This window comes from Excalfactoria chinensis, chromosome 1 (assembly GCF_039878825.1).
Source record: "Excalfactoria chinensis isolate bCotChi1 chromosome 1, bCotChi1.hap2, whole genome shotgun sequence".
Taxonomy (NCBI): Eukaryota; Metazoa; Chordata; class Aves; order Galliformes; family Phasianidae; genus Excalfactoria; species Excalfactoria chinensis.
This window is the reverse complement of record NC_092825.1, coordinates 24,539,709-24,563,777: the sequence shown is the minus strand read 5'-3', so window position 1 is coordinate 24,563,777 and position 24,069 is coordinate 24,539,709. Positions and strand designations below refer to the sequence as shown.

Genomic DNA, 24,069 nt, shown 5'->3' with positions numbered 1-24,069 from the left:
CAGATCTGAATTTATTTCTGTGCTGTCCCTTCCACTTCTTTTCCTTCCTTCATGTGACTGAATTTACTGGTAGTGACATTGCATGAAATTCTGTGTCTGGAAAAAACTTACTTTGGGAGGGCCTTTCTTGTACATAAAAAATAGAAATAAAAAGAATAATACTAGACTTTGAGTGATGCCTTACCTCTTCCTATACTGCATGTCAGAAACTTGATGAATAATTATAATTCCTGTGAATTACGGTAAGTTCATTCTTGAAGCTGACTACATGTTAAGGGAATCTTTCTCTTTAAAGTAGCTCAGGATTTTACGCAAAACATTTCTGTCAAAACTAAAAACTATAACTCCTTTTTTTCTTCCAGATTACTTATTAACCAGCTGATTCACAGTGAAAGAAATTAGGGGATGTGATAAAGCATTTCCTGTTTTGCTTTGATTAAGTGATGTCTACATAGCTGTAAATTTCTCTCTGTCTTATCAGGATGGTGATACTGGAATTGATTTTGGACATCGCTTCAGTTCGGGGTTGAATTTATAGATCTTTTTGAGGCTCAGAAGAAGCAGGTGAGTACAGGCCAAACATTACTAATCTTTTGAGAATTGTCTTGTGCAATTTGGTTTTGTGGAATTACTGTTTTTGCTCACCAGTCCATATTCAAGTAGTTGCTCTCTCCTTCCTCTCCTTTACTGAGATGTGTGGCTACTTCTGCTCTGATGACATCTTTTAGGCTTTCCCTGGCTTTTAAGTACCCGCCAGGAAAAAAAAAAAAAACAGATCAACAGAAAAATAACACAAAACCAACCAAACAAAAAAAGGGAGCATGATTGTCTCAGTAAAGTCTCCGGAGCCTCGGAGGAGGAGATAGGGTGCAGTGAGGAAAACTCCACTGCAACAAGTCTGATTTGAGCTTCTCACCGTAGGGGTATTGTCACATTCTGCCCGTGAGCTGAGAAAATAATATCTGGTATTTTATCTGGGAGAAATGAAGATTATTCCTTAAGAATCGTGAACAAAGATACAGTATAAAAGCTCTTTTTATTTGATGTAGTGTCTGTTGCATTTGCTCTGAGTCTTACTGTGGTAACACTGTTGGAATCTCATGGTCGGCTTTTGCTATAAAAGGATTTTAGTACAGTTGGTATTAAGAAATTAATACGGTGATTACTGAAGGTGAATTTTTGTTCCTTAAGTTGTTTATTGACGAGTGGCTAGAATGAAGTTTCACTGAATAGTTTAACTGTATCATATTTGTTTAGAAAATTCTTTTGGATTATAATTGTGTAATTTTCTGCCATAGTTCATCACTTTAAAAGAAAAGATAAAACTAGTAACAAATTCCTGTGTTTGTGTATTCTTAGTCTGTTAAAATGGGAATGACCTCTGTTCCATTGGAAACTCTGAATATTTCATGATGTCAAAGACCAGGGGTTCAAATCTTGTTTGAACTGTGATGTGTGATGATAGTCCTAACCTGCCTGTTCATAATTGGTGTACATGGTACCACTCTGGGATTGGCATACCTGCACTTAATACCTTGCTTTGCTCCAGACCTTCACCTGTATTTTGAGTGAATCAGATAAGATACCAGTTCTATTACCTTAGAGAGATCTAGAAAGGAATATTAGGAAAGTGTGTAAGTTAAGAGCTTAGGAAGCCTCTAGTGTCTATTTCAGGTTTTTTTGTACTTGTTTAGGCAAATTGTCACATAGAAGTTTCAAAATATGCTCAATGGTTGCAACAACAGCATGCAGGCCCAACTGCTTACCTGCACACTGCTATTTCCAAAGTAAAGACATATTATTTCTCTGCATGCGTGGCAATTTCTAAGGTATTACAAACTATTTAAATACAAGTATATTCTCCTTAATATAGCCATCTCCATGGACTGATGGGTTAGAAGAAAAGAGATAGTTCCAATAGAATTTAATGATGGTGAGGGTAATTAGTGTTGAAACTGTTTATAACAAGTGTTCTGAAGTTTACCCTCTGGGAAGAAGCACAGGCCTTTTTAACCTCATTTGAAGCATTACCAAAGAAGACAATTCTGGTGTGTGGTCCTCTGTGGCTGTCTTTACCCACTGGCTAATAAGAAAGAAAATTCCTTTCTTCTGAATTAATTTCACCTTTTTCCAGTGAGCTTAGGTACAGGCCTGAAGGGTACAGCGTGACTGTGGTGGAGCCAAGAAAAAAAGGGAAAGATATCGTTTGAGCTTAGTGTATTGTAAAATCAGAGGGTATAGAGCACTGAAAACTGTAGAGCTTGATCATGTAGAAATTTGTGTATGGTTCTATGTTAATATGTAGTAGTGTATTTAGAAGAGTGGTTTGTCTTACATTACCCAGAGGAGAAACCAGTGAGAAAGGTTTGGATTCTTTGCTTTCTAACTAGCGGAGGAAGCATGACTGTATTCCCATCATGTATTTATACACGTCCGTCTGAGCAGTGTAACACAGACAACGTCAGTGAAGAAGTAGTATTTTGGAGAACTGTTTGTTTTGATAGAAACATGCTTATTTTAATAAAGTGTGTGTTGCATCTGAAAGCTGATGAGTCAAACAGATTCTTTTAAGAATGTTTTTCTGGAAGTTGACAGTTTTTGGTACCAAATAATGTCAGAAATGCAGTAGTACTGACTTGTGCATCTATAATAGCTTGGCAGTATCATTTTATTGAATTCCAACATGTCTGGAACTTAAGGCATATGGAGGAAAATAACTGTTACTCTGTTTCCTCCATTATTTTCTTCCATAACTTGAAGTTAAATGCAATCTATAAAAATGCTTTCTGTAAAGAAAGCCAAAGTCTTTTTTGGCTTCTTCAGCACTGGTCTCTATTTCTTGAAGTACGTGAAAGCAGGAAGGGAATGTTTTTGTAGTCCATGAGGAAATAGTAGTAAATTCTGACTACTGATTCTTCAGTATGTCGTACAGAGTTGATACTCTTTTATGGCAAGATATGGTGTCTCTGCACTGGCTGAAAGCTAGAATTCAGTCATGAAAGTAGTGATACAAATAGATACAAATAATAATAATAATAATATTATTTGTGTAATAATAATAATAATATATTTGTGTGCCTCCGGTGGCGCAGCGGTAGAATTCCCGTTTGCAGCACCAGGGGGCCCGGGTTCGAATCCCCCCCTGTGGCGCAGGGGTAGAAGTGCCGCTCTGCTACACAGGGGTCTCGAATCCCGGGAGTTGGACTCGATGATCTCTAAGGTCCCTTCCAACTCGCACAATACTATGATACTATGATACTATGATGATACTATGATAATAAAAAAGTAAATTGGGTTAATGAGTAAATTTTTATTGACGTAGAGACATCTGTGCTTTTTTCTGCTCCATCTTTAAACCACTTGAGACTTCAGGAGCAATGCTTAGAAAACTGAGTTAGAGGAGGAGAAGCTGAAACAAAGACAAAAGTCCATGCTGGGAAAAAATGTTCTGATTTTGGAGTGATAATTTAAACCAACAGTTAGAGATTATTAGTGAACCAGTTACTTCTGGACTTTGGGAGATAATTAGGCTTTGGTGAAGAAGCTGGGGCAATTTTCTAAATATTTTCTATGTGTTCTGTGTTAGTGGAACTGAATTGTAGATATAGAATTAATTTATATGGAATTGATCTAACTCTTTGTGCTCTATTGGCAATTTGTAGAAAAGGAGACACGATGATAATTCCTGGCTTTTTCTCATACTATAGGATATTACAGTTGTGACTTGTGTATGCTTATTGTATCTGTATGCATTTTGTTTACCTATGAAATATTCAGTCTTTGTCTAGATGATTATTTTGCTCAGGGCGAAAATGCAATTTTGTATTACAGTATTGTCAGATTAATGTGAAGATCCATCTCACAGACACCTGTCTTGCATCTCTTGCATTCTCTCAAGAGGTACAGGAGGACTCACTGCTGGTAATAATGTCACAATGCCTGAGGTGTGAAATATTTGATGCCAGTGCATCATCCAACTCATTCCATCAGCCTGGTGGTGGGTTGGCATTGCCCGTGTCCATGACAAAAGCTATAGAGCCTTCCACACATGCAGTCAGAGGGCATAAGTGAAGGAGAGGAGGAAATACAGCATATTAGCACATATAGCAAAATACAGTATCTGCTTTCCAAAAAGTAACTGGAGGTGGGCTGTGTTTTATCTTCAATCTAGTTTCCACCAGGAAGTCTGAAACAATCAGTACTTTTTAAAGGAGTAGGTACTGATTGTTGGGGAATTTTGAATGATCCGTCCAGAATTATTATTAATAGCTGCAAATTACTGATTTGGGAGAGCCTGAATGCAATGTAAATGAAGTCAACTTTTGCCAAAACGTACTTGGTAGAATTGAACTGATGTTCTCAGATGAGGAGGTAGTAGATTGTTGCTATGACTGTACAAACTATCAGACCATGGATTTAAGCTGGCTGGCTTTTCAGTTCAGCTCACCATTAGGTACAGTCTTGATGGTCTGGTTTGCTGGGAAGAGCACTATTACAATAATCTGCTTTTTACAGCCCATATCAAATACGAACTTGCACCACGTGTTACAAAGTTTGTGCTTTGGGAGATATTTTCACAGCATCTAGAAGTGATACTCCACATTTCTTGGAATTAGTCCTTAATGACCAACTGTAGAAAATGGTCTGCTGCTCAAATACACTGATTATTTTGTGGATTCTATCATGGAAAATTTTAAGGAAAAGCCATCTGAAATCTGACATTTTTTCTTCTAGTAATTTTATGATATATAGAGAGATGGTGTGCATCTTAATAATTTTATGCTTCTTTTTTTTCTGTGTGGTATGAATAAGAGAGGTGAGAACTCTTAATTTTTAACCGAACTGAATACAGGTTTCTAAATGTGGCCTGCTTGAGAACAGAGGACCATTACTGTAGTTGTCATGTAAAATAAAGTTGGAGTCTGAATCTCCTTTTTAGCTGTCAGCTTTATTAAGGAGCTACTGGTGTGTTGAGCTAGGCACACACATTATATAAGCAGTGTGTGGTAGTGTCTAGGGAGAATTTTCTCTCTCTTCTCTGCTGCTTTATTAGGTCTCGCTCACTCATTCGCTGTTGCCCTGTCTTACTCCAGCTTTCTGGCTGCAACTCACAGCACAGTAGGTCTAATGTAGATTGACGCCTTTGCTAGAGGACTGATTGAAACTTGTGTCTCATAGTTGCTAATGCTCACTCAACCATTTTATTGAAGATAAAGTAAATAAAATAGATTGCCATATGAGAATTCTCTTGAAATCAAATGGAATAATTTGACAGGTTTAAGCCCATGAAAAAGCCTAAGCATTGAAGCAGATGGGAATGCTTTTTTATGCACAATATACCAGGATAAGGTGCCTGCTGGCTTGATGTTAAACTGTTAATGTTTTTTTTGTGTTTTTTTTTTTTTTCTTTTTTTTTTTTTTTTCTTTTTTTAAACCAAAAGTCTAATTGCTGGAAATAGTAAAATCATTTCCAGTAAAATTTCCATTATTCGTTAAATTGTTACTTCTCTCAAATACACAGACTTTTGACTTAAATATATATATATATATACATGCATACATATATACATAGAGAGAGTAATGGCTATACAGATTTTATTATTGCTTCTTTAAGAGACCAGTGATGATCATGTTGATGACTGAGGTGTGAAACATTTGATGCCAGTGAATCATCCAAGTCATCAGCTAGATAATGGCTTGGCATTAACTGTCCACAAAGAAGGATAAGCCTTCCACACGTTTGGTCAGAAAGCAAACCAGCGATGGATCACCAGTCTCTTAAAATGTAATTTCAAAGCTGTACTGTGTGGTACTACTTCTGGAGTGCATTGCAGGATCCTCAAGATTACCTAAGGTTGAGTTTATTAGTTGATAAAAATAATTTTGTGAAATAATGCAATGTGTATTATTAATTTTATAGGTTTTAATAATTAAGTAATGTAATTTAGAATTTTACATTTAAAGCTGCTAAAATAGACCCTGACATTCCTAAAAGTATGTATGAAATAGTATGTTAAAGCTAAGAGCTTCTACAGCTGTTGTGCCAAACCATTTAGAATGATGTTCAACAACACCCAAATATTCAATTTTCAATTTTATAGAGTTGCTGTAGATGAGTAGTGTAGTGTGTCCGTGTTAATTTTAGAAATAAGTTGATACATAATAAGCAAATTAAGCTGAAAAAAAAGTAATATTGACCTCTTACTCCTGTATCTGGTTGACAGTATGTGTTGGTCTTTTTAGTTGTACCAACAGGTGTGTGGCTAGTAGTTGTATCATAGAAGTTGTTACTTGAACCACTACTTCAAGAAAGCAAGACACCTGAACTTCAGTTTAATATAGTGAGATACTTAAAACTCTTTTAGAGTTACCAGTAGAAATAAAAAAGTAAAAGAAGTTAAAAAGTATATGAACAGTGTTTGCAGGTACAGTTTCAATTTCATAAGTAGAAAATACAGTCATTTAAGTACCAAATACATTCTTTAAGTTTAAACAAAGTTTCTGTACATTCTTTGTGTTAGACTAAGTATATATTTTTTTGAAGTTCAACCATTTGTTATCATAGAGTCATTGAAGTTGGAAAAGACATCTAGGAACATCTAGGCCAACTGTCCTCCTGCCACCAGTATTGTCCACCAAACCATGTCCTTGATGTTGTGTCTTTTCCTGATGTCACGTACTTTAAAGGCAACCTGTATGGATTTCATGCAGTAGTTCTGGAAAGAAAGAGAATAACCAGCAACTATTTGAAGGGTAGTGACAACAAGGAAGAAGAATATATAAATACAATGGTACAGCTGGAGTTAACAGGACAAAATTAAGTATAAAGGTGAAATGTAGGTAGACTGTCATGAGAAAACTTCTGTTCATAAGCTGGTAAGCTTTATTGGGATACCAAATTATTTCCCTAGAGAAGAGAAGGAAAATGCTTTCAATGGGATCTTTTCATACTATTCTTTGCAGGGCTGCAGTCACATGCAATTCTGCTATAGGTTTGATAGAGAGTAGATTATCTGCAAAGTACTTGAATGCTAGTATAGGTTACTGCTTGCATCGGTTACATACTGAGAAACTGATAAAGAGTGAGTTTCTTAAGTGTATGGAATATAAAGTGAACAGGAATAAAATGGTAAAATGATGTTGTAAAATGGTATGTATATATTCCTTACTTCAGCTTTACAGAATCACACAGACTCACAGAATCATAGAGGTTGGAAGGATATCATCCAGTCCAAGCCCTTGCTAAAACAGGTTCCCAACATTAGGATGCACAAGACAGTGTCCAGGAGGGTTTTGAATATCTCCAGAGAAGACTCCAAAAGCTCTCTGGGCAGCCTGTTCCAGTGGTCTGTCCCCATCACAGTGAAGTTCTTTCTCATGTTCAGATGGAATTTCTGTGTTTCCAGTTTGTTCCCATTGCTCTTTGTCCTGTCACTGGGCACCACTGAGAAGGGTCAGGCCCCATCCTCTTTGTACTGCCCTTTAGATATTTATAAGTGTTGAAAAGATTATAAAAAGACTATTGATACTTATGGATGGAAAGCTTGCAGGGTTCTGTGAATATTTGTTTTGAAATAAATTATGAATGAGCTATTTGAAAATGACTTGCAGGAGTGAATTGAAAGACTGGAAAATCATAATAAGGATGGATTTCCAGATTGTCTAGAATGCAGTTACTTTGTTGATGTGAGCAGTGGAAAGGATGGTGCTAGTCAAAATCATACCACCAGTGTGATTGTGAATAAATCTAAGAAAATGTGAATGATATCCTCATTTTTTCCCATTTCGGTCATATTCTTAAAAGGAAAAAATACTCTGCTGTGTTTATAATCCAGAGCACTGGCACCAACTGAGCTCCAGAGAGATCTTTTCTCTTTGTTGTTGTTGCCATGCTGATGACTGCATGTGTCTGGCCAAACTCTTCCTTCTCTTGCAACATCCCAGACTTTATATTTCAGCACTTAAAAAGTAGAATTTAATGTCTGGGTCACCAGCATGGTAGGGCTTCCCATCCTCCTGGAGCAAGTCTCTTCTCATTCATCCTGTTGCATGCTTTCCGTTCATGAAGCAGGATAAAAGAGTTCTAGCTTTGTTTTTCTGGGGGAAGAGACAAGACAAGGAATTAACAGTTCTGCTTTGGATCTCTGTGTTAATTCTTTTGTTTCCCTCTTCTACATTCTATGAATTAAAGATTTCAGGAGGTGATGTCTTTCTGAGGAAGCAACAGAGAACATAAGCAATATAAATAGATTTTAATTACATATGTAGAGTTTCCATTTTTCTTCCTTATTTTCTCTTTTTTCCCTTGTAAGCAATTCAAGATAAAGACTCACTGCTCATTTCTGTGTTGGGACATCTTTCCTATCTGTCACAGGTTTTTCTATTTAAATTGGAAAGCCATTAGACATCAGCATTGGGAAACAAATGCGTAGGCCTGTATGCTCTCCAACACATTGATTTAGAGAGGAAAAAAAACCAAAAAACAAAAAGCAAATTATATCAAGAGAAATAGAAACCTCAACAGTAGTTTACATTAGATTTCTGTAAAACTTAAGGAAGCCAAATGTGGTTTCCATTATTTCTCAGGACAACTTATTTGTGCTGCTTTTCAGCATTGTTTCTTATTTGAACATATATGAATCAATTGTGAAAGGCTGATTTTCATGTTATTGTTGCCCGTGTTTTCCAGAAACACAATAAAATATTTATATTTTCAGGATGCTCTTGAAGTTACAGAAACATGCCTGTGACACATGTGATAAATCAGCTATTTAAAATCTTCATTTTAAATAGAAAAAAAAAAAAAAATTGCAAGCAATATAGAAAGCCATTCCATACGTCTGACTACATATGGAAGAAATGGCAGCAGATCTAATTCCTGCAAATAAATGGGATCTTGGAAATGGAATAGATGTTTATGTGATTGCTTTGAGAGTTAACCTCCCTAAAAAGCTGATTTTATATTAGCTTTGTATTTGTAAGTGATGCTTGTTAACTGCCTTGGAGAGTGATTTCTTGTCTCCTCTGGAAAATGCATTATAGGATCTGGCAAAGGAAGAGGTAATGATTTTTTGATGTGGGCACTGTCATCTAGGAACTGGACAAAGATCTCTGTCCCTCAGGAACCAGCCCTTGACATTTTAATGCAGTCTGTAAAACAGCTATTTAGTGGTAATAGTTGTCAGTCATGGTTTACCGGAGATACGCTTTTAGTGGTGATTTGAAAAGGATACCCGTGCTTAACTGGAATAGATTTTTTACACAAGCCAAATATTCAGTTTAATTTTTGAAGGAACTTTTACTTATTTTTTTCTGAGCATGAATCTTCTGTAGAAACAAAATAGGTGGTATTTTGGTTCATGTGGTAGCTCTGGTCCTACCAAGAATGCATGTTTGGTACATACGTGAAAATTCAGTGTGTTATTCAGAACACGTGATGGTTCTGTAGAAGAAAATACCAGGTGTGTATTCATAGGCTGCAAATTTATAGCTGCCTGCTTATAATTTTAAACAACGTATACTGGCTTCTTAAGAGTAAGCCATAAGGCTTGCTTCATTGGATGTATGAAACAGAAATTTAGTTGCAGAATCTATATACTTCTGTTATACATATTTTTGGAAGTACTTACACTAATGGGAAACAGACAAACATTCAGTTCGCTGTTGTGTACTTGAAGGAGGAGCTCAGTTAAATTTTGTTTTATGTCTGTTGAAATACACATAGGTGCTCCTGTACTTCTGTAATTGAATTTCCGGGCTAATAAGATTTTGTATTGTTCTGGTCAAGTTATCTATACATTTCAAATTAGAGCATATGGATATAGCATGATATTACAAAGACATGTTGTCAGTGCCTTGCAACTAACTTTGAAACTAGTGTTTATTATCTGAACACAGCGTACTGCAATAAGGTTGGTGAATATTTGCTTTTCTTCCTTTCAAGATGGTAACTGCCTTTCATATGGGCAGTTGCCATTAATTCTTTATTCTTTGTTTGCTGTAGAATATAATACAGCATAATACAAATTCAGTTCCTTCCTCTCCTAGTCTGTTAAATAATTAGTACATAGAAGATTTCTACTCATCTCTGTCAAAGACCTTTAGTTTTATGTCTTACTTTTCTCAGATTAGATTGTTAATAAAAGTTCAGAGTTTTATAATCCTTACATTTTCATCCCATCCTTACTTCTGAACTGAGATCTTACCTCTAAACAGATTATCTCTGCTGATTATACGTAGTAAATCAATGAGAGCTTCATTATTGATTTTATTTTTACAGTAATAGGCTGAACTGAATTAACAAAATGAATGGGAAAATATTTTGAGGTTTCTCTGATGACAACATTATGGCTCTTATAAGACATATTGTTGTAAGAAATGTGGAATGGGTACACCCATTTGTAAAATCTTTACTACAGAAGTATTAGAGTTCTCTTTGTCATTAATGCTTTTAATTGCTAAAGAATGTAATTATTTAATAAAAAGGTGATGCAGTTCTAGATATCTCCGCCCTCTTCCAACAATTCATTATTAGCACTACACCAGAACTTGTAGTCTGTTCTTTTAACTCCTTCAATGTAATACCAGCAAAAAGGAAAAATGAGAATGAGTGTGGAAAGGCTCCCCAAGTGCACTGGGAAATCCATCATCTTCAACCAAGGTACTTATTGTAGCAGTCTGTACTGCGCTACTTGGCTTTGCAGAGAAGTTACTTTGGAGAGATTATGTGGTCACTTTGCCCTGAAGCCCTGAGTGACAGCAGGCAGCCCCAGAATTGGGAAGGAAACAGACAGCAGGTAAGGAGAGGGAGGACAGGAGCACCCTTAGCTGCTGCAGCTGTTTGCGAAGTGAAGGTATGCAAACACCCTTGAGCCTTCACAGAATATCTTTGTACAGGTCAGTGGTTCAATCACACACTTATACTGAAGAAATACAGGCTTCAGGTGTTTTCTGTCTAAAGGTTGTGCTGAAGTACGTTTGATCTGAGCAGCTGTTAATTTGCTTATCTAAGGCTGGGCTTCCTACCTTCTGGAGTCCAGCAGTTCTTTACTTTGTATTATAAAAGAGAATGAAGTAATGCCCTTACTTACATATATATATATATATATATACATACATATAATATATATAATAAATATACATATCCATATATAATGTTTTTAATCTAAAATTTTTCACTTTGGACTTTTAGAATAATGAATATCTGTTCTTTGTCCCTCGTTTTCTTCAACAAAAATGGAAGATTTGCCAAATACTTTCCTTCTGGAGAGTGAGAGGTCTGACAAAGCATGAATATCACTGCAGTCATATCATTTATATTCTTTGAATTTTGCAATTCAGAAATATTTTTAGTTCAAGGTATTTTAAATTTATTTGATTTATTAGCCTTGAAAAATATGTATATTGGATTGATCAAATATATTTGATAGGAAAGTATTTTGAAGTTATTACATTATATATTTGAATACCCTGTCCAAGACTTTAAAGATTCTGGAAGATGGAACATGTGATTTAATTACCTCTTTTTCATTTTATGAACTTGACCTCTGTTTCCAACCTTGAGACAAAGAAAGTCAAAGTACTGTGAGCAACTGGCAGTTGATATTAGGAAGGTATCTCCCATATCTCTGTCACATCCCATAGTGACGGCCAGTCCTCAGCACATATGCGAGATTTCCCCAGAAAAATTCTACCCCCCAGCTGGCGAATTCATCTGCTGCCTTACTTCTTTAAATGCTCGGAGAAATCCTCTCGTTGTCTTTCAGCTTTCTATTTTCTGTGTTAGGTCTGGCTGTGAAGAGGCATCTAAGTCAATGCAGCCTATCAGCCTCAGTAGGTTTTTGTGTGTGGCCAGTTTGCTCTGCTCCAAGTAATAACTGTAACACATAGGCTGTTAGGGTTGTGTTTTGTCCTTTCAAAGTTTGTGGTGTGATTGTACATTTGTGGAAGTTTTCCTGTATCTGCCCCAGATTTTGCCATTTTCTAAGGAAAGCCACCAGATCAAAATCCTATATTCTAATATTTGGGATCTGAGCCTATTATGGTAGTGAAGGCTGATGATAATTTGAATGTCAGTGGGAGTGTTTTCCTTCTAACAGTCAAGATCCTGGATCATGACAGCACATGAGGTTAGGCTGACAACATAGAAGTATATACGTCTTTTATTAGGAAGCCCATGTTTGAGAGACGTGTTGGGGAGAAATCCTCAGCTCTCTGGGCTGGTGACTTGTACAGTATTGGCAGTCTGTAGTAAGAAACATATTTGTGGCATCTTTTGACTTTCTCTGCAATTCTTTCAGCTGCCAATTATAGAGGTAAAATGCAAAGCTTTTCATGAAATTACAGTTGTAGATGACTATTTTGTTATATGTTTGGGGTTTGTTTCTAGTATCAAACACATAAGTTTTATTATATATTAGCAGAGAAAAGGACAAATTGAAGTGTAAGTTGACAAACACTGAGATAGTTCAAACAACCAAAATAGCATATACTCATCCTCTAGCAAAAATTCAGATTCCTGCAACTACATAGGAAGTTATCAAGGAGCTGTAATTTAATTGCTAGATGCTTTGATACATTTTAGATTTAATTTATGTGCTTTTCATTTCCCTTAACCCAGAAATACTGCTGGTTGTTTCCACTACGCTGATGCATGGCTGCTTCCCTGAAAGCATAACAATTTTAGTAGGAATGTAGGATAAAAAACACTTTTTCTATGTATTCAAGCCATATAAGAATACAGAAATAAAAAGTATGTTATTGAATTATTTGACTTTGCTATGTAGCATTACAGTTTCTGTTAAATATGACTTTTGTATTTCTAAATATAAGAAAATAATTAAAAACAACAGAAAAACACGTTTAACCTCATTTGACCTTTCTGACGTTCAGTCAGTTAAAAGGTTTGTAAGACGTTTAATTACCAAATGGTACGATCATTATTCATCTCATCATTTGATATATAACGTCAAGTGAATTGCCTCCCTGGAGTGCACTGTGTTTCACAGATCAATAGATTTAGTAAGAGCTTGAAGGAGAGCTTTATGCATTCGTAGAAAAGAAGGAAAAGTATATCTGCCTTGTAAAACGGCTTATGTAGATATTCTGTGAGCTTGATGGAGTTACTATTTTATTTACTTCTCAGGAACACAGAATCCTGTATCACAGAGGCACTTAGTAGAATACTGTAAAACACTTTATTGAAAATTAAAAATACTGTTTCAGTATTACTTTATATAATACAGTAGCTTTAAAAGTCTGTCTTGAACATCTCCTGAATCTACAACCGCATTGTAGATACAGCTTCATTCAAATCTGTTAAAATAATTATGCTTATTATAACTGATTTTTTGCTTTGACATAACAAACATGGTGTGACAAAAGGTTTTCTAAATACACTACATATGATTGCTTAAACTATTCACATTTTTTCTGCAGTTTTAAACAGGTTTGGTTATTTCTGTTGTTTATTCCCCCCCTTTTTTCCCATTTATTATGATTTTTCAAGGATATGCATGCTCATATGGAAGGAAAAAAACCCCTATCCTTATCACTAATGGGCTAATTTGCTACCTATACATATTGAAGAATTTTCTTTTGAATTGTTTTAGTTAGTTTCAGAAGGGATAATTGCATATAGGGTACTTCAGGTACTAACACCAGGGTTTGGCTGCACCACTCTGATCCCCTACTTCTAAATGGAAGGGATTTCCAAGGGGCAGAATGAGATGCCTGGAGAGGGTCAGGCACTGTATTTGTTGCTCTTCTTTCTTCTGAAGTTTCAGCTGCTCCATTTGCTATCTCAACTCACCAGCTTTCTGCTTAAAAAGTAAGAAAATAAAAACATGTTTCTCTGATAACTCTTACATTAATGAGGATAAGCTTTTTATCCTAAATTTCTGCCTTCTTGTTGGTGCCTGTGTCAGTCAGGCGCTGAGGAAGCTGCAGTTCAGCCACGCAAATCCTCCTGCCTGTGGGACACCAGCAACATTTCCTTGAAAATTCTCCTTCCTTATTCATGTCACTTACAACCCATCATCTACTCAAAGATTAATTTGAATTGTGAACAATATCTAAGCTTCCATAATCCCTTGCTCTTGTCCTCTTTCTTGAGCTGCTGTTCTGTGATGGAGAGGCCATAATTCTGCAGTGTCTTGTTCCTTGGGCCTGCCTAAAGTAACTCCTGCCAGGAGCTGTTTGATGTTTTAGCAAGGAAATTCTTACCTGTTTTTGAGAACAAGTTGGAGGAATTGTCAGGAGGCTTTCACAGTCTGTGATATTTGCTTTCTGTAGTTCTTGTGAATGTAAAACTTGATTTGTCTGGGCTCCTTTCACACAAGATCAGGCCTAGTTGTATCAGATGCAGGCAGTGTTTCTGAGGTTTCATTCCTATGTTTGTACTCACAGCATTTTTAAGCAAATTAGCAAAGCAGATAATACCAATTGCCATAGCAATTAAGATAGCTGGCATATATACTGTGTTCTTCTTACCTTTTTTGGTGAATGTCCCCTGCTGTCATGCACTGTTTACCAATTCCTTGAGTTTCTTTCACACTAATATAGTAGATTTCTCTCTTTTAAATGATGTAAATACTGGATGTTCTCAGCGAGGGGCTCCTATGCTCATTAATAAGCAATAATTTTAAAAGATGTGCAGGAAACCTGCAGTCTTTCTTGCTGAAGTTGAACATCCATAGACATTCTTGCCAGTGGTATCACTTAAATATGATTAGAGTAATTTATGTTTGAGTTCTGCATGATCATCAGTAGTTTTGGTGATACATTAATCTATGGCTTGACTTGACAAAGTCTGAACTATTAGGATTTGATTTAGAAATGTGTACATTTAATTTTGAGGCTGAGTAGATCTTTGGCTGAATAGCCAAATGTATGCATTTAACATCTCTTTGGACTGTGTATATCAACAGTCATCTATTTGAAGATATTCTTAAAGTTAGAGCCCTGTTCTATTCATCTGTTGGAGTTTGTGTTTATTTGCCTTTACGGTTATTGCTTAATGGACTAACATAATGTGTATTTGAAGTGTGAGGTCAATTTTGAATGAGAAGTAATAGAACAATTTAACTGCAGTGTGATCTTAGTAACATCATTTGTTAGGCGCTGTGGGTGTTAGGATAAGGGGTTGGTGAGTGGAAAAGTACAGCAAAACTTAAAGAGAAAGATGGCAGCCATCAAAAGTAATATTTTTCATGGTACTGATATGAAGGATGTATGGATATGAGCAGTGGTAGTGAAACCACAGTGACCAAGTGTTGTATTTCAGACAGGCCTTTTTACTTAAGTAAAACGTACGGCATTTTCTCAGTGTTTGAATACACAATTCATGCAAATAAATTTGCAGAAGGAAAGGCTGTTAAGAAAAAGTTTCATTTAAAACTTTGGAAAATCTGTGCATTTAAAAGACGTCATGCCACTGTAAATCGCTTCCCTTTTAGACATGGGACATTTTCTTCAAACTTCACATTTAACTATTGCTGAGCTCTTACAACAGAACTGTTTAATGAAAGTGCACGATTATGACTATGCCATATTTATTACTGATGGTGAACCTCATTGTGAAGATAATACAGTGTGAAAGAAGGCCAGATCAGCTCCTAAGAGGATTTGTCATGCTGTCAAAGATGATGTGGACAGTTGTCATTGGTCCTATATATGTAGATTGTATGCCACAATGCTATTAGGTGTGGTGTGAGATGGGCTGGGTTTTCTAAGAGATCTCTATTTTAGACACTGTTGCTAAAGAGTTCTGTGGTGAGCTCTCAAGTGAGATGAAGATACTTCCAGGGTTCCTAAAGCACCACTGTCTTTGTCACAGCATTCTTCAGTGACAGTGTCAGAAAGGCAAAGGCACAAGTAAAAGGCAAACTCCTAGGCTTGAGATCTGCCCTGTTCCTTTCTAGGCAATGGAACTTAAAAGTTCTCTTTGCTTTTTCCCAGAAGCAAGGAGCAAGAATAATTTGACTTCTTTGGTCCTGTTATAAACCAAATGGTTTAATAAAGAATACATAAATAAACAAGTCAACTTTCTGGAACAAAACATCCAGAAATCTCTGCCAAATACAATTGCATATTGTATGTGATGCTGTCCAGAGCTGAGAAACAGAGTTCAGAAAATTACAAGTATTGTGATATTACTGGGAATGGTCCTGAGCGACCTGCTCTACATGACCTGCTTGAGTGTGTGGGTTGGACCAGGGCACCTCCAGAGATCCCTTCCAACCTCATGATTCTCCAGTTGCTTTAAATAGCCTATATTATGACTACAGTTTCAGATATGCATTGATACCAATTTTTCATAGCTGTTTAAAACACTAATTAATATAAGTTGGCAGTAAGTGATTTTTATTATTGGAATCAAAGACGATCAGGGTCTCTGAATGAAGAATCTAGAACCATATTCCTTCACATTTCAGAGAGAAGAGAATCCTGAGACACTGATACACATCAAATTCTAGAACAAGTTTCTTGATGAAGTTCAGGACAGATACATTAAAATCATTGGATGTTTTGTTTGCATAAACCATCTCCATCTGCTTTATACGGATTAAAAAAAAAAAGATAAAATCCATTGATGTTTGTAATCTTAGGATCCCTTCCTATTCAGAGCTTCATTGACACAGTTTTGGTGTGTGTATCTCTACATGTATTTTTTGAAGTGCTGTATAGTTTAGTGGTAGTATTGCTACCTGTGATGTTCTATAGACATAGGTTATGTTGGTATGATACCAGACATAGGTATGTTGGGCATTCTATGGCAAGATGGATTTTAAGTAACGTAATATGCATAGAATGGAGAGTGTATAATTGAGTATCTATACCATGTAGTCATAGAATCACCAGGCATTGAAGAGACCTCCAAGATCCAGTCCAACCGTTCATCTTACACCAATTTTTCCTCACTGGACCACATCCCTTAATACAACATCTATTATCTCCCTGTGCAGGCTGTTCCAGCCCCTGGACACTCTTTCAGAGAAGAAATTTTTCCTAATGTCCAACCTGAACCTGCCCTCATGCAATTTGAAGCCATTCCCTCTTGCCCTGTCACTAGTTATGTGGGGGGAGAGGCTGACCCCACCTCATCACAACCTCCTTACAGGCAGTAGTGGAGAGTGATAAGGTCTCCCCTGAGCCTCCTCTTTTCCAGACTAAATACGACTTGTGCTCTGGGACCTCGATATCTTTCCTATAGATGTCTGTCTTCTGTATTCTTAGTCATTATACAATAATCTATGCATAAAAAAGGAATTAACAGAGCTCGTATTACACAGAAAGGTTGTTCGCTTCCAAAACTTGTGAAGTAAGAGGTTTTGATTATTTCTCCTTTCGATCTCTAATGTGTGTTCATTGATGCCACAATAAGTGAGCTAGATGAAGCTTGAACAGTTAGTAAACATTGCAACTGAGTATGCTCAGTTTTGGGATAAAGGATAGCAGGCTCCAGAAATCTTAACCTTCTCTGAATTATGTCCAAACTGAATAGCCTGTTCATGTTTAATCCAGTTATTTCTAATAAGCTTTTAAAGTCCAGATCATTTGTTCTTTGAAAAAACTGTGGAAATGTATCAGTTGGAAGTGCAGAGTATTGCATCCCCTAAAATCGTGGGACTAAACTCTAAGCAAACTTTTACATGGATTCTCATGAACATTTCTGCTTCCAAAACAAAAAGAACAACAACAGAACAACAACAACAACAACAACAATAACAACAAAATAAGACCCCTGCTCTGAATTTTATGATTGCAGAAAAAACACTTCAAAAATATGGCATTTGTGTATGGCTTCTGCAATGTTTTCTGTCTTGAATTGTACACAATCTAGAAGAAGCTTTAATCTGCCTGTTTGGGAAAGCAGTAACTTGCAGTAGCTATTGTACGATCCTGAGGGCTCTGCACGTGCATACATGACAGTGTGTCCTACCTACACACCTGCATCTTGTTGTGTTTTATGGATGTTCAGACAACTGAATTAGCTATGGATCTGATTTATACTCATCTTTCAGAAAGCTTAAAGCATTATCTCTGAAAGTCTTCTGTTCCTTTCACACCAGACACATTATTGGCGATTGAATCCATCTCATTTTGTATTTGTTATGATATAGTTTCAAACTTTTTTTTTTTTCTTTTCCCAACTAATGTAATTAAATTAATAAAATCCTAAATAGCCTTGAAGCACTTCTTAAATCTTTTGTCTTATCAGAGACAATAAATCTTTGCTGTCTAGGGGTATTTTTATCCCAAGTGTCAATAATTTTTAATGGGAAACACAAAATGGAAAAGATAATGGACATATCCAGATCTTGAAGATGCCTTCTCTTAAACTCATTTTTTTTAAAAATGTTTGTGAAAGCAGTGCTTGCTTGCATGGACAACGGTGAAACCATGAACTGAATTTTACAACCTTCTTTTTGTAATATTACTGTATTTTCCAGCTTCCTACAAGTGTGGCTCTTCTTTATGCGATGTAATTGTACTACAATATTTTGTGTATTAAATCATATCTATTAGTTACATTTCAGCGATTATTTGCATCTGGTTGCTGCAAAGTTAAATTGGCAAAACCATACGTCCCCTTTGTAGTTCTGTGGATGATCTTGAAAATTCCAGTATCTGTAACTTTAAGTTCAGAGAAACCCACTCATGAAATAAACCAGGTGGGCGTGGTATCTGTTTCATAGGAGTGAAAGAGAAAATAAGGAAACATAACTAGCTAATATATGGCGTTACTCCACTGTGAATGAATGAGTTGTTCTGCAGTCTTCTCATCAATAAAGTGTAATTTCAGTTACTGAACTGCTAGAGATACAAATTTGGGATTTTCTTAGAGAATTAAACAAAAGTTGCTAATAAAATGTGCTGATTATGGGGTGTTAAATTTCAGTGTCTTCTTTTCCATGAAATACATAATTTAAAATATTCTAATTGATTAATCTTATTTTTAAATAGTTAATATAGTGCTGGGGTAATGTCACCTGCTCTTTCTTTTGTCCTGTTATGACAGTTTTTGATGGAGAATTCTTACCGCCAGGCATGAACTGAATTCCTGTGTTCTTCTGGCTTGACCGTCCCTGCAGAAAGTGCCCTGCTGTGGAATTGTATATCTCCAAGGCTACCATAGCCTAGATTTGCTATTTTTAGCATACTTTGTAAGAAAACAGAAGTTTTCCGAGTTGATAGAATCGTGCTCTCTGTCTGTCTGTCTCTCACAATAATTCTTGGACCTGATGGTCAACTTCAAACAAATCTGCTGGAGGAATAGTGGCCTTGAAGATACCAATATCCATGAAAACATATACAAGTTGTCTTGTGTAACAGGAACATCCAGAATAGTGTGTCCAGTGAGGAAAAAATGTATGATGTGTCCGTACTGTTATTTGTAAGTTCTGTTGCTCTCTCAAGTAACTGTTCTGAGAACTAACTAGTTCTGCTTATTTATGAATTCCTTATCCAACTGCGGTGCAAATATAGAGCTATTTAATTGTCACATGTTATTCATCATGGGATTAATTCTGTTCAAGTGGAAGGGATCTCTGTTCCTTACATTTTGTTTGAGAACGACTTCTTCACTTTTTAATCTGACATTACATCACTGAACAGTTAATTTTTTATTCAAGTTTAGAGAGAAAAAAAAAATAGGTAGATAATTATGGGTTATTTGTTCTTTGAATTGCAGCCCCGATTGGCCAAAAGAATAACATAATTTGGGACAGTAGATTAGTTGGTTTTTTTTTCAAGGTTTTATTTCAGACTTTGTAGAAGAACATATGCACAGGAGAGAGACTAACATATGACATTTTGTGAAAGCTTCACTTGTACTTACATCTTGGTTCCATATTGGTGGTGTTTTTGGCACCTAGGAAATTAAGACCATGTTTTTAATGGAAGATTGTTTATCTTTTTTTTTTCTTTCATTTTAAGCACCTTTGTAAGAAAGTTCTTTGTGGTAGGAATTCATTTCTTTGGCACTGCATTCCATTCCTAGTGTCCATACCTTCCAATTTCAGCAGCAAAGGATGCGTGGGATGAACTACAACTTCTATGTGAAAATGGCACTAAATAACATTTAAATAATTTTAGTTCAGTACTCAGTCTATCCAATGCAGTGATGAAATGTAAGTCCTGGGGAAACAAATAATGTGGGACATAATAATGAAGAATTCAGGAAAGGTCATGCAGAGGAGGTTGAAATGATACCATATGAACTGCTTTTCTTCAGGCGTGTTCTGTTTTTTAAATGCTTTGCTTGCTTTTGCAATCTCAGCATTCTTTAATGTAGAAGATTAAACAAAAGTTTCCTTTTTTAAAAGTAATCATAACAGTAATTCCATTACACAGATTTACAGACTTCGTATTCATTACAGTGCTATGAAATTTAGTTCCACGCTTCAGACTTCACCCTTCGATCTAAGTAGATGCAACAGTATGGTGTTGTTCTATGTGGCATTTGAAGAACAACAAAATAAGTAAATAAATAAATAAATAAATAAAAAGAGAGAAACAGTGCAGACAGGCTTAATAATTATTTCTTTTGAATTATTTAATATATTTTAAATATCTGCATGTGTTACATTTCATTCAAAAAGACCCCTAAGCACTTTAAGCTGTGCGTAAAAGAAAATTGCTTTTTTCCACTTGCTTAAATGCACCCTCTGCTGGGGTAAAACACAACAGCTGTGAAGTGCAATGTGATCTTGAAGCACAAGTGTTCAGGAATTCTGTTTTATGGATCATCTGCAACACCAAAAATAGCCAAAACTCTTAGACAAGTCTGGATATGTATTTAGTATTAGTTGGTTCACAGTGAGAAGTGTCACCTGTATAATCTTGATCCCGTGCAGGCTTTTCCATCTTACAGCCCAGTTATGCTTACATGTTCATGGACTGAAGAGTTGCAGTTCCTAGGAGTCTCATCTTTCAGAACTTCTGCGTTTGGCAGCATGACGTTATTTACGTTGAAGGCAGTTGAAAATAACTTCAAGGAACTGCTTGACGTTGTGTTTGTGTTGTTCCTGTGTAGTGGTTGAAAACATTCAGTTTCTTTTCAGAAAAAACACTCACATTGTGGGTGTTCCTACTTTAAGGAAACAATAACAGAAGACAACTCAAGCTTATATTGAGTTTCTTGTTGCTTCTGGGAGGTGTGTTAATCTTGCAGGCGTCTATGTGTGGGGGCCAGTATTGGAGGCATGTTTAGAGATAGGAAGTACTATTGTGTGTTCTTTCCAATGATTTACGGTCAGAAGCCGTACAGAATCCTTGCAGGTAGTATAAAGGAATTGAAAAGCAGAGGCTTTTCCTTCTTCCTGTAGAACAGGAGTCCAGGAGAGAGAAGGTTGGCAGTAGGTATCCCTTCAACAGCGATAGGTTGGATAAGTTCTGTGGAAAAAAAAAGTCTTAAAGAGTGGAAGGAGTGGAAGGAATGTTCTGCTCTAGAACGAGTGACTTTGACATTAAGCCTTTTTTTTTTTTTTTTTTTTTTTTTAGTTTCTCCCCCCCCCCTCCTCCCCCCAGAACTTTTTCTTTATTTCAGCCTTTTTTCCTTCTGTCAGGTTTCCGCCAGTAGGTACCATCCCATAAACCAGTATGTCCTACTAAAGGCCACATGTTACTTAATCATAATACTTTACCTGAAAGACGAGTGAAATAAAGAGACTTTGCAAGCAAATAGAATTTTTTACTGTATATTCTGTAACCATAAGGGGATTACTTGACCTCTTGTGTCTTTTGCACACATCAAACTCTATTCTAAAGCTGTCTTAAGGCTTTCAGTAGCTCATCCTCTAGGGATTTTCCTTTTGTCTGTCAGTCCACAGATAGAAAAACATGTCCAGTCATATTTTGTCATATGTAGACCATCACTGCCTTTTGATTGTGAATATTCCTATCAAATGCAAAAATACTTTGTTGCACTGAATCTGCTACTGGCACTCACACAGTATTTTCTGATTAACAAATTGACATCTTAATGAATTCCCAGATCAACCCTTTTTGACCTCAATAAAGTCTTTCCTAAACTAACACTTGTTTTCCACCAAAAAATAATGGAGTTCTGTGTAAAAGACTATTTTTTTAAGGCTAAGATGTGTGCATTGCTTTGCAGCCCTAACTATAGAGACAGCCATGGCCATGTGCGTGCTGCTTTGGCTCAGGCCTAGTTTCAGCCATGCTTACAGGAACATTTAGCTGTTCCTTCCTCTTAACATGAGTGACAAGTGCTGACTAAACTCCCATCATACCATCACATGTATCAGTGCTGTTATCACAGCAGGTCTCACTTCTTAATGCAACCTGTGGCTCAGAGATGATGGCATATGGTGCTGCAGCTATCAGCGAACCAGTTTTTAAACTACCACCTATGGCTTATTTTTCTTTTTCTGATGGTACATCTTATTTCCTGTGACATTTGTTTGGGTTGGGAAGTAAAGGTGAGTAACTGTACTTTTATAAAAGGGAAAACCTTGCATATTTGCTGTAGTTTTTCAGGTATACCTTGAGAAGAATTGATAATTCTCTTTTCAGACCCTTGTAAAATTAAGGACATCATGTAACTCAGTGCTTAGAACCTGGTCTAAACCATTTGTTGTTTAGACTAATTAATGTCTAATAATTTTCTGATGAGGTTCTATGTGACATTGATTGCCTTATCCTCCTAATTAATTTAGTCCAGGTGAGGTGGGGTAATTATATTAGTAATTTGGGAATTGTAGGTTTTGTGGCTTATTCAAACAGGTGAGTGTTATACTTAGGTAAACAGCACCTGTCTGGGTTAGCTGTCTGACTGCCAGGCAGTGCATTCATTATTTAAAGGTCTCAGTAGTTATAAAAATAATTAAATTAAATAAATGGATCAATAAATAAACAAATAAAAAGTAATTATAATTTTGTTGTGAAGTGCCCCCTTCGTCTCCATCTCAATGTATTGTTATACAGTCAAAATACATATTATTAACATTGAAATTGCAGTTTGGAAGAGGGGAAAAGTAGAAAGTAATATGGACAGTAAAAGTTCAGTCTGTGTTGGAATATTCCTCAAGCTTCTTCCAAACTGGGATAATCTGAAGAAAAATTGAGTGGGATGAGGCGTCTCCTGTGCATTTGTAGGTTGATACATAAAAATGCTTGCAGTCCTTCCTTTACATTAGTAGTGCCAACTCTAGTTTTGTATCTTCTCAGTTAACAATGTGTGATTTTTAGAGCTTTCCCATGAAATATTTGCTATTCATTCTTCTCTTTGGATCTCTGTCTAGAACACTGGGTTTCTGAAACAGAGAAATAAAAATACAGATAAATATAGTATTTGTCTTTTTGCTGGGAAGGTATGCAACCTGTTCCTCCGTTCCAAAATGCAAAAATATAGATGCAGATTATTTCTTGGAGTGCTCTCCCTCCTTGTGTTGAATGTATTCAGCTGCAGTATAGTCACAGCCTTGAGCAACTGTTTTGGTCACGAGGGGAAATGATTTGGCATAAGGAACACCCAGAGTCCTTTTTGCTAGCTGCTGATGGGCTCTGAAAATGAACCAAGTCTCTTAACTCCCTTGTCTACATTTCACAGATGCTTTGGCTGATCATCCAGCAGTGCCTCACCAAATCATAATTCCCCTTGCTTAGGGCTTCACGTACTTAGAAAAAGTTTAGGATCTTCTCTGATTTACAGCCTTGTTTCTGTATAGCTTTGTGAGTATCTCAACAGTATTTTGTAAGGTCAGGTTGTTAATGCTTATCATCTAGTTCAACATGATAGAACTAGTAACCAATAAAGCATGATCAAAAAGAAAAGTATGTAGTAAGAGCAGATTTGTTTCTGTGTATCTCATGATGACAGGAATTGTTCACCTATTATTTGTTCCATGCTTATAGGGACCAAGTCTAAACCCTTACCGTATTAACAAAAAAGAAATACTTATTACCCTCTAAGGTGGTAATTACCATCAATCATAAAAAAAGCTTGAAAAATCCCCGTATAAGGAATTAAGTAACTAACTTGTTGATTTTACCATGAAAAGATTTGTATATCCTTTTTTCCTATTAAATTCTGGTCAAATTAGT

The 24,069-nt window shown here is 36.2% G+C and overlaps 1 protein-coding gene across 11 annotated transcripts in view; it reads left to right on the top strand.

Moving 5' to 3' along the window:
* FOXP2 (forkhead box P2) overlaps positions 1 to 24,069 on the top strand; it is a 404,928-nt gene that overhangs the window by 119,465 nt on the left and 261,394 nt on the right. For 10 of the 11 annotated variants that reach the window (XM_072331323.1, XM_072331332.1, XM_072331313.1 and 7 more), the window contains exon 3: positions 482 to 564. The exons of the other annotated variant lie outside the window; for it this stretch is intronic. The gene's annotated coding sequence lies outside the window, so the exon portion shown is untranslated. The remainder of the gene's footprint in view (positions 1 to 481; positions 565 to 24,069) is intronic. 11 annotated transcript variants of the gene reach the window in all.